This window comes from Passer domesticus, chromosome 4 (genome assembly GCF_036417665.1).
Source record: "Passer domesticus isolate bPasDom1 chromosome 4, bPasDom1.hap1, whole genome shotgun sequence".
Lineage (NCBI taxonomy): Eukaryota > Metazoa > Chordata > Aves > Passeriformes > Passeridae > Passer > Passer domesticus.
Genome location: NC_087477.1, coordinates 29,180,387 through 29,192,624, shown reverse-complemented (window position 1 = coordinate 29,192,624; position 12,238 = coordinate 29,180,387).

Below are 12,238 nucleotides of genomic sequence, written 5' to 3'. Positions count from 1 at the left end.
TGGGGTCTTATGAGAACAGAGTAGAGAAACTTAATTATCTCTCCCAAATTGTTGGTCATACATCTTTTGATGCAGTCCAGGTGCCCTGGTTTCAGCCAGGGTAGAGTTAATTTCTTCTCAGGAGCTGTTGCAGTGTGGTGTTTCGGATTTGGAATGAGAATGGTGTTGATGACACACTGATGGTTTGGGTTTTTGCTAAGTCACATTTATCCTAAGTTAAGGTTTTTTTCCTCTCTTGTCCCATGCTCTGCCAATGAAAAGGTTTGCAAAAGAAACTGGGAGGGACCACAGCTGGGACAGGTGACCCCAGCTGACCACAATTCCCTTTGGAATGTGCAAAGGGATATTCCACACCACAGAATATGTCCAGTACATAAACTGAGGGAGCTATCCAGAAAGAGGGGCTGATGTGTGTTCAAGAAGGGGAGTCTGGCATTGGTCAGTGGGTGGTAAGCAATTGCATTTTGCATCACTTATTTTACCCTTTTTATCATCATTATTATTATTATCATTATTTACCATTATTACTGTATTTTACATAATTTTCAACCATTAAATTGCTTTTATCTAAGCCTATAAGTTTTACTTTGATTCTCCTCCCCTTTCCACTGGGGTGGAGGCGGCAAGTGTCTGAGTGCTGCTTTATTTCCATCTGGGCTTAAACCACAAGAACCAGGACACAGCTGGATTTGTGGACTGTAAGAAGGCAGTCCTGGCTCATGTTGAGTTTCTCAACTCAGTAAGGAGTATTACTGCAAAAAAAGAGAGTAACTTCACAATGCTTAAATGTAGAGAACACTTGCAGTTCACCTGAAGTAGGGGGAAAGTTAAAGGTAGAAGTATTTTATTCCAGTCAACTTTTGGGATTACAAGTATACATGAAAAGTGCTGACTTTTTCACATTTGCTCATTTGGTTTTTTCGATTTGTTTGCAAGTATTTTGCAACCTTTCCAAATAACATGAGGGGGGAAAACTCTTCGCTGTTTCACTAGTGGACAGGGAACAGACCCTATTTCTTTTTACTTTCTCACCAGCTGTATTTTCCAGCTGTGCAGATTTCAGACTGGCCTTAATTCAAGGTCGAGGAATAGAAATGTATTTGAATTCTACCCATCACTAATCAGTGCTGAAAAACATGATTCTGAAGCCTTTCAACTTTCTTTTCACTTTGAGCACTGTTTTATTGAAAGAAAATCAGAAATGTGTCCTAGTCAACAGAGGGGAAAAAAATAGTAATAACCATACATGCAATACCATAGAGTAATACCATACAGGTAATAAATACAGTCATCAGATTGCTGCAATACAAATCCAGATATGGAACATGTGTTGAAGAGGTTTCATTTACCTTCATCCTGGATGGACAAACTATTTTCTGATTTTTAATAGGGTTTTCAACATATTTATATTTTGAGGCAGTAGGAATGGTTTAATGAAAACCCCAACCCTAGCTGGGGATGTTTTTGTAGTAAATTCTTGTTGTTCTGGTATCCTCAGAATCCTAAATTATTTAAGGCAACAAATTATTATTTTTCTCTGCACCCAGTGAAGTGAGGCCTTATTCTTTCTAGTCACAATTATTTCTACTAATTGTTATTACCAATAGCAAGGAAATATGACAAAAAGGACCAAAAGTGTATGACAACTAAGTATGTGATCATCAGAGGTCCTTTTTAGTTACTTAATTTTTAAGATGGTGTGTGATTATTAATCAGAATATCACAGTTGCAACAAAATCCCTGTCATACATTTTGAAAAGCACACATCTGGCATAATTTTGACAGTTTTCCTGCACTTTCTGTGTGCAAGAATGCCCAAATGCCCAACACACTGATGTGCTTCTGTTTGAAGTTGGGCTTAGTTTCTGAAGGCACATTTCTGAGAAAGAAGTCTTACTGGTAGCAAGGACTCTGAGCAGCCAGGCTGTGTTCAAACCAAAATGCCTGCTGACTGAGGCACGCAGTTAAGAACTGGAAACTGTAGAAGTGGGAACACACGGGAAATTAAAAAAGTTGAGCAGAAGAGATATTTCCTCACAGAAGAGAAAAACAAGTCAGTAAACCCTAAAAATTCATACTCACAAAGAAATCATCCACATTCACTTTTTTTTTAAAGTAATGGTTTCTAGAGAAATTTGGAGAGTCTGGAGAACCACTCTGCTTAAAATTATTTGCATGTTCCATATTCTGCAAATCTTACACTGTGAGATTTGTGATATGACAATGTCAGTATTTGCATGCAAGCAGTATATTTTTGAGTTGCAATTTTGTCTGCCCCTGCTGTTCATTCCTCACCTGGAGCCATAATGTACTCTCCTTAACATCATAATCACACAGCAACCCATGTTGGTGCCACAAAAAAGGGTCTATGACTTCAGCTGAGTGATTGGTAGGAACAGAAGGGTTTACATAAAGAGAGATGCTGTCTGCATGCAAATGTGTCCATTTAAGAGGGGAAAAAAAAGAGAAGTGAGAGCCATTAATTACAAAGCTGTATGTTAGCTGAATTGCACTCTCATGGAATATTTTTCAGACTCTATGAAGCATTCAGCACATCTTAAAAGAAATAAAAAAGTACAAGCTGGCTCCAAATCTCTGTTGTTGTCATCTGGCACAGATCACTGGATTCTGGCCCACCTGCAATCTTTTGCTCACTCTGTGAGGATGCTGTTGATTCACTGTATCTGTTTTCATCATCCAGTCCCAGTTTCAGTTCTTTTCTTTATAGGAAACTCTCTGTGCTCAAAGGCTGAGTATACCAAAGAAGTGCCCCAGAGTCTGGCATCAGCTGTTATCAAATAAAATAGTTGAACAGCAGATGGATATTAGAGACCTTGGTTGCTCACACAGCAGGTGCCAGCTGAACCTTAATGCCACTAAACAAGCAAGAAATGTGCAGTGAAGTTGGCAGTCAGGCTGTTATCCTTACTGCTTTCTCCCAAAGGCAGGAAGCATGAATGCCTATCTACACACCAAGGCATGTAACCCTGCTTCCTCAGCCAGGAGAGCTTCTTGCCTTTTCTCCATGCTCTCAGGTTATGCTTTAAGGCTGCTTGGACAGTCTTAACACAAATATGTGGAAGCCAAATTTAATGACAATGCTCAGATAAGGAGTGGACTGTTTTAAACCTTTCTCAACGCTCTCCAGCCTAGCAAATGGATTGGACTCTGCCTGGAAGCTGTTGACAGGAGAATCTTCACCTAACCTCAAAGAGAAAGGGCAGTAATTCACCCACCAGCTTGTTTACTGAAACCCTGCCCCAGCAAAAACCAGAGGCTGATAACAGAAGCAAGTAAAAGTCATAGGAATTGGGCATTCACATAAAGGGTCTCTAGAAAAATCTGCTCCAAGACCGAGGAGGTGCCCAAGGACTAGACCTATCTGACATAGGCTTAGGCAGCTGATAAAAAAATACCTGTCCTCAGCTCCCTACAAACTGAGTTGAGAGAATCTGGCATGTACAGAGGGAAAATGAAAATGTGAATCTCTTTGCACTGACGGAATCAGCCTCAAATGACTGGTCCTCTGCTTTCAATCATTCAACTTGGTGCATAAACTGGTGGATGAATTCAAGCCTAATACTACCTGCAATTTTGTGCAGTTAAAGTGGGGCTTTTTTGCATTAATAATTATGTAGAAATCTCACAATTTATTGTCCTTTAAAGTGAACTGAAACTAACACTCTGTTTTGTGTAGACATTCCAAAATAATTGTTTTAGAGTGTGATATAAGTTTGTTATATAAACTTTTCTGTTCTTATCCTTAAAATTACATTTCATATAGATAGTTTTTACCCTCATTTTCTCTTCTGAAACTGTACTGAAATATACAGTTCTTCAAAACTGAAAAATTGCAGTATTAAAGACTACTTTAAGCCCTACTTGAGGAATGAGAACAATTCAGTATAAATTTTTTTTGATTTTGCTATGAACATGTTACTGAAAATTATAATGTAGAGAAAACTTCAATAGAAATGCACTAAGATCTGAGTTTGAATAACTATATTTTTCTTAGTATTAGATACATGCTGATTAATTGACAAATTATCTTCCTTGCTGCATAACTTTTGACAGCTTAATTAGAGTCTACATTATGGTTTCAGATCTTTTGATCCTGATCTCAGAGATTATTTGAAAAAGTTTGCCAGCTGATGAGCTGCTGAGAATCTGGTAAACCCAAAATGAAGACAGCTTAGATTGACAAGATTTTTATGTCTTTCCATTTAGAAGAAACTCTCAATCTTATTAATCATGGTGCTAAAAACATTAGTGCTGACACGCAATGGAGCTGGTCATAAAACTTTCCAACAGAAAACTTTCCAAGGAAAAGATGAGATTACTCCAAAACCTCAGTCTTATTGAGAAACCAAAGGAAATAATTAAAGGCGTTAATATTTCTCCCTGTTCCATTACAGAAGACAATTAAAAATGAGTTTAGATGGATTCCATTGCTGCCACTACAGACTCTGGAAAAATTTTGGGAGCTGTAATGGCAACAGAAATTTTCTTCTTCTGCTAACAAATATATAGCAGGACATATCTTCCAGTTTTATACCAAAACTTATACACAACAGACCAAGCCAACACACAGTCCTTTAGCAAAAGCAATATTTGAACACAAGATGTCTTTTCTCCTTAAGTCACCTAAGGTCTTACACCTTCTAACTTACATGGAACAGCAGAGCTGTGCTGGGCATAATGTTCTCAGGATTCTCCTATACCACGATATTAACCCTGCACTTTCTGCTCCTTTAGACAAAGTGAGGCATGAAATACTTCCTCAAAATTATTATATATATATATATATATATATATATAACAAAATTGACAGTTCTTAACTCACTCTGTTCTTTGCTAGTAGGAAATATGTGTAGTACAACTTTAAGTGATGAATTCACTCTGCAGATACATTACTCTAGACTGTTTTCATGTATTCCTGTCCTCACATTAATATTATGTCTTTAGTCAGGTAGGATTGTAGTTTGTTTTTTTTTTAAATCTGAAATATGCTTTTTTTTTGGCATCCACACTAGCAGCTGGGAGAAAAGTTGTTTCTCTGTAGAAAATGCTTTGGCTTTAAATTTTCACTGTTGCAACCAAAATATAGGAATACCCTGAGATACCTTGTGTCAAAGAACAGACTTTGTTTTGAGCCATTCAGAAGAGATTTAGCAGCAGAACAAGATGTACTACCCCAGGGTAAGAGAATGTGATATAGCAGAAAAACAACACAGCCTTGTGGAATGAGGGAGTTCCCATTTCTGGAAAAGTCTACCTGTTCTAGGCATATTGCTTCAAACCAGACAGAAGCATTTGTATATCAAAGTATCCGCACAGACAGTTATTTCATAGAATCCCATGCCCATGATAGCTGGGTGGCCAGCTGGATCTGTACTACTATCTCTGGTTTGTGCCATTCGTTGTTTAAAATGATGTAAATATAAACAAATCATTACTTTCCTTAGGTAAATATTAACACTTACATCCCTCTTTCAGCCAACCGGAGCAGAGGATTGCAAATACAAAGTCAGCAGCATGTGGTGAGAGGGAACATCAGCCCAAACACAGGGAGGTGTTTGTGCTGCAATTCACTTTTTCAGCTTCTTTACATTAGGATTATATGTTCTTTTGCTCTCGAGTCCTGAAAACAATTTCTAGCACAGTACAACAGGCCTGATATTTCATCATTTCATCACAGGTTGCATTTAGTTGTGTTTTCACCTATCTTTTCAGTAAATTTTTCTGAAAACTGACTTACAGTTCTGGAAAAAAATATTTTAGAAAAAGCAGGATGTTACAACTGTAAGAAAGCTTTTTCCTCAAAAAAAAAAAAAAAAAAAAGAAAAAAAAAAAAAAGAAAAAAATGCATAGATGAGCAAAGGCCAAACAGCAGTATTTAACAGTAAGACAGTGGAGAGAAAAAGGGAGATGCACTATAAAGCTGTAGTCTAAATGAAACACATTAAGAGGGATAGTAAACACTGATCTATGTAATGGACACCACAAATTCACTGCCCATAAAAGTAAGTAATAAGGAAATGCTGCGTGAAGGGAAGAAAATTTAAACACAAGGGATACTGTTAAAAATTTTATGTATCTCAGGGCTGTTATAGAGCATGCAAGGGATATGCCTTGGAGGGCATAAAGGGTTTCCCCTGTGATACATTATCTGCAAACCATTTGTAAAGTAGAAGCACATTATTCAAACCACCACAGGAGAACAGTTTTTTCAGGGTGCGTATTTTCATACTTTCTAGAAGCAATAAAGAAGCTGTCACTGTGGGTGATTTTCAGTCTCTTTAAAAGGCATTGCTTAGAGAGGAAGGAGGTCTTGTCACGGCATGCACCAAGGCAAGAGTTCTGGAGAGCTGAGACACTGGTGTCGTTCCTCAGAAGAGAGAGGCAATGGAAAACTTCTGAAGGACTTCAGTGCTAGCTGTCTCCACTCAGACTGGCTACACAGAGCATTTTAGTCGGTACTCAGCTCACTGAAAATGTTGCACTTGAGATAAACAAATGGAAACAGAATTTTCCAACTAAAAACCACTTCAAGAATGTGAATTGGTTTAAAATGTATTAGTGGCTGCCTTGCCAATTTTTATTAATGAGCAAAGCAATGTGATAACAGTCCAACTTTTGTCCTATTTTTTGATTTCACATTCATCATTCTATGAAATTCCTCAGAAAATGCAGGAAGTAAAGGCTAAAATGCACTGTTCAAGAAGGCAGTCCATATCCACTGTGCTTTCATTAATTAAGAGGAGTGTAAGATGATAGCTTTGAGGACAAATTATATTTCCTCTCAACAACTGAAAAAAAAAATGCAAGGCAAAAAAATTTTCTGGAAAAATTATATTAATGGGGTGTTGATGGAGGGAAGAAACATAGTTTGCCATTATGAAGAAGATGAAACTAAAGTAAAATAGCAACCAAATAACTCTGAGAGCAAGAAAACTGTATGTGTGATAAATAACACCTACATACATAAATTGAAGCACAGAGTTAAGCCAGGGGGTCTGAGTGAAGCAGCACACAAGCATTGGTCAGTGAGCACCTCTGCTTCCTCAACAATTATGGTGCCTCTGGGGGCCACAACAACCAGGAATCACAGAACGGATTATGGAATGAACCTTAGAATGAATTGGGTTGGGACAAACCTTAAAGATCACCTAGTTCAATCCCCCTTCCCTAGACAGGGACACCTTCCACTAGACCAGGTTGCCTTAAGCCTCATCCATCCTGGCCTTGAATGCTTCTAGGGATGGGTCAGCCACAATTTCTCGGGGCAACGCATTCCTCCCTAACATCTAGTTTGAAATTATTCTCTTCCAGTTTGAAGCCATTTCCCCTTCTCCTGACACTACATCCTCTGGTAAATAGTATTCATCTTGTAAACAGTAGTGATCTCCAGCATAAGGTAGGGAAAGACTTTAGCTTTGGCTGACATGGCATTTCTTCATGTTGTGCTTGTGTCATTAAATTGACTGTCCTGATGGATGCATTACAGTAAATTACACCAAATAGAAAAAAAAATCCCAGAAAGTTAATTAATCACTTTTCAGTAGGTAAATATTTAAGTGCTTGCAGAAGCACTTTTCTTTTTTCCAGAAAGATCTAGCAACTCGTTCCCCAAGGTATTCAGTGGAGCTCAGGAATTATGCAAATTAAATGTTTCAAGAGGCCTGTGCCTTAATTTTTAAACGCCTAATTTTACCACAAGATTTCTGGCTGCAGGAAGAGTAAAGTCCAGTTCCTAGTGAAGTCTAATGTCTCCAGGGGGACTCCTCTCTGGAGTATTCTCTCTAAGTATCTCAGAAAAGAAAGGGTACTGCTGCGTTTCCATCCTGCAGGTTGTTTTAGGAGGCTCTTTCTTGAGTGCCTAAGTCCATAATTTCATGGAAGCTGACAAATAAAACATTTTTACATCATCTATTCTGTCAATTTTGATGGAACCATTATGGTTTGAAAGTGGGTTTGGGACACAGAAATGTAAACACACACAGCTACACTCCATGATTTTATTCACTGTGATTTTTAAATGAGACAAAAATCTGTTCAGTGGGCACTGAGACACAGATTTTCAGAGGTCCATACTCTTAGAGCTTGCAAGGGATTTAATTGGCTGCATCGAAATTTTAGGACTCTGACACATGTTTAAAGTAAACATTTTGTTGAATAATTTCTGTTGTTTTTAAGAGGATTTTCTACTTCAGTAATAGAGAGGCTTTGTGTGGAAGAGAAGCCCAGACAATACTGAAACAAAGCAGAACTGAGGCTTAATTCTCACTTAATTAATACTCAAAAACCCCAGTGAGCCACAGTCCCCCAGACCTTCAGCAAGACTTGGTTTCCAGATTTTGGAGTTTCTGGCTCAAGATGAAACTGAACCTTTAAGAAACCTTTAAGTTTCTTTCTGAGTCAGCTCACATATGGAAGCAGTATTTCTCTTGCATCATTTTAGGAGTGGGAATTAGACATTCCCTTTTTGTGTCACCTGTCTATGCTAAATAGCAATTTCAAGAGTAACAATGTGAGGTGTTTCTTCATGACTTGCACACAAGAGATTTTCCAGAGGCTTTTAGGAGAGAGGTGGGAAGAAAAACTCTCTGCTAGTTCTTCATCTGACATAAGCTGATGGAAACATGGTGAAGACAGGGAATCTTGTGAATTTACATGAGCCTCCAGACTTTATGTTAATGAAGAAGTGCCATTAAGCAGCTACATGTGCTCTCACCTGTATGAGCATTATTGCAAATGAAGGCAGGAAAGCTCATCTATAAAAGCCAGAGTGGATGGCAAATCAAGTTAAGTGAAGACTAGGATCATCAGACATGCAGGAGAATGACAGCACAAACATGACTGATTTAATGGGAGGAGATACATTTAATTCAAAGTGACAGTGAGACAGGAAACCAAGCCAGGGGGCTGAATACAGAGACATATGGACAAAAAGACCAAGGGAACAAAATTACCCTAGCCAGATCAGATTACCTGAAAGATGAATAAGTTTAGACACTTACAGCTTTCCAAAGACAAGTTGTCAGTGTCTTGAGACCTCAAATGCTATCAACTCATTACCTTGGATAGAGACACACTGGAGCATTATGGAGCAGCTCAGGATGCAGAGGTGGCCAGTTAGCACTAGGAATGATCTCAGCAGTGAACCAGCTGATATACAGACAACAGTACCTTCTGTGTGATTTTCCAATGCCTTCTTTTTAATCCATGAATAGCTTAATGGTTTCCTGCTCCTGTAATTCACCAGAAAGAAAGGGATTCCTGCAGGTTAGCTGCAATAGGAAAGTCAAGTCTAGCTCTGGCATGAAATGCATCCCATTTGTCTAAAAATGTCTGACAGCATGAGGTGCCTCAGAGGCACAGAGAGGTGAAATGACATGCCTAAGTCTCTTCCAGCATTTCAGAAAAGAGTCTAGTGCATTAAATATGTCTAAACAGTCTAATTTCAGATTCATCCCCACAGGCAACCAAGAATATTCTTCAAGCATATGTGAATGATAATAAGATGCATGTCTTTACTACCACCACTCCTCCCATGTGGCTACACTTATCCTAGGAAGAGGAAGCAGGCAGGATGGAATTACCTCAATACAGATTCAGAATTCAGCTTTGAAGGCTACAGTGCCTTTGGATTCATTTAGTCTCAGGGGAGGAAACAATTCCTGTTTATTGGGAGTTGGAGGTCTCACACTGATGTACTGTTTCAGCTTTCTAAAAGCAAGCTAACTGAAAGTAAAGACAGCAAAGAGAGCAATAATACTCTGAAACAAACTTCAGAAGACAAATGTGACACCCATCAAATCCACTTGATCCTAGGTTTAGCAGTTCAGCAAGATTAATCCAGTAAATGGTAAGACCATGCTTCTAAATAAACAAGACTATGCTTGATTCTTAGGCCCTTGAACACCCTTAGGCACAAAATTCCTTCTGATTCCTCGTGACCTTGAGACATCTGGGTGACAGGCAGACAGAAACAGAGCAAACGAGTGGCAAAATTCAACATTGTGCCCAAGGGCACACAGCATGGGAGCCCAGGGCACTTCAGTGTCCAGAACCACCTTTCTCCTCCACTGGTTTCTGTGCATGCTGTGAAGCTGGTTCCAGTTCTTCCCCAGTAGACTGAGGACTCTCCACCTCCAAAACCTTTGAGGCAAAAGAGGACATCACATATAGAAAACCATCACAGTGGGGAAAAGGAATGTTTTCTCACCACATGTTAACATTTGCCTAAAAAACCCCGAAGCTAATACAGAAATATAAAAGGCAGAGGAGCATAAATCTGCTAGGTAGAAGTAAGCAATGGAAGCATGCCGTGAAAGTACAGAAGCATACTAGGTACTATTACTTACCTCATTGAAAATGTGTAATTGGCACTCCAGACCTTCATCAAGAAATGGCAATTGAGTCAAAACCAGAATGTGAGACCAGTGACTTTCTATGAAGGGAAAATTTTCATTTCTTTCTTACAACTGACATTTCAGGTATGACTTGATTGTGTTGGGTAATCTGAGCATTCTTGTTAACAAGCAGAAAGCACCATACAGCAGAATATTTTATATTTTATCAGAACACACTTATTATAAGAGGAGATTATTTACCTGAAGTTTTTCCCATAACTATCTCAACGTATCTTTATTTTAATTTTCTTTTCACACACACATGCTCTGTCTATTCATTATCTCCATTTACTATGTCAAGGAGGGCTGACCTCATGAGCTTTTGCAGCACTCTTATTCTCCTCCCCATGTATCTTCCAAATCTTTGAACAGAATTAAAATATAATAGGAAGGTTGCAGAGCTCTCAGGCTTGCATCATCAAAGTTTCAGGATAAACCAAGTATCTTTATGCCAGACAATGCTGAGCCATGTTTTAAATCAATATTTCAGCTTTAATGCAGGCAGGAACTTGCTCCTTGAGTTGGTTTTAAATATACAAAAGAGTTATTGTTTGTTTAGAGATGTGGGAAAAGGGAGATTCTTCTAATGGGCTGAACAACTTCATCTCAGGGGCAATAGGGAAAGATCTTATTAAGCCATCTGCAGAATCAGTCATCACAAAACAGCTGGAGTTGGAAGGGGTCTCTGGACTTCATCCGGCACAACCTCCCTGCTAAAGCCAGCTCACCTAGAGAAGTTTGCACAGGATCACATCCAGGCAGGTTTTGGATAACTTGAGAGAAGGAGACTCCAGAACCTCTGTGGGTGACCTGTTCCAATGCTCAGTTACCCTTGACACTGTTCTTCATTCTTTGTGTGCAAGGGTTGAGGAAGAGCTTGTGGTCTGGGAAGTCTAAGACCTATTTTGCTTTAAGGAACAGCAGAAAGCTGCTCTATCCAGGATCTCCCAGCTGTGTAACCAGTTGTTCAAAACAGGAAAAGGCTCTACGTGAACCCCAGATGCTGAGGAGGGAATTGCACAGCTTTGAGAAATACATCTGGGAGAAGGAGCAACAACAAGACAAACCATGAACACATTTCAAGAGGATGCCTAATAAGAAGCTTAAGGTTGTGGACAAAGGAATTATCTTCCAGGACTTGAATTCTCCCATCCTCAAGGAAACAGAAGCACAATATTACATTTGAAAACAACTTCCTTTCTGATGCTAACAGATAAAGATGTTAAGAGCCAAACTTTGTCTCATGATCTGGGTGAAATAAGAGTTTGCTTTATTTAGCACCTGCAATTTTTAGTTGGTAAGTTGTATGATGCCTATGTTCTTGCAGACCTGGATTCAAGTGTTTTAAATACTGGGCTCACATTGTCCACAAAATAGAAATATTAGAGAACTCTTACACTGGACACCCAGCATCACCCTAAGAAGGGTTTTCAGTTAAGATTTTCAGCACTGCAGGCTTGAGAGAACCAAACCCAAGGAACTTGGATTTCTTGAACACTATCTCATAGACGTATTGCTTCCCAGAAAAAAAAAAAAAAAGTAAGTGTAGGAAGAGCATGTACATGTCTACTCTGCCAGAGGAGATAATAAAGTGTGGTTCGAGAGCACACAAGCCCTTTGCAGGCAGAAAATTCAGCTTATTTACACTGGAGATTGTATTCATTCCTAGGCCAGATTTCAAACGTTCCTTATGGAAAGCATTTCTTTATTAATCCAAAGTAATAATTTAAAAATCTTTACACAAGCACCCGTAATTACCTTTGTCATGTATTTTTTTATAATATCAGATGACACATTACTGTAGGCAGTTCAAACTTTTAGCT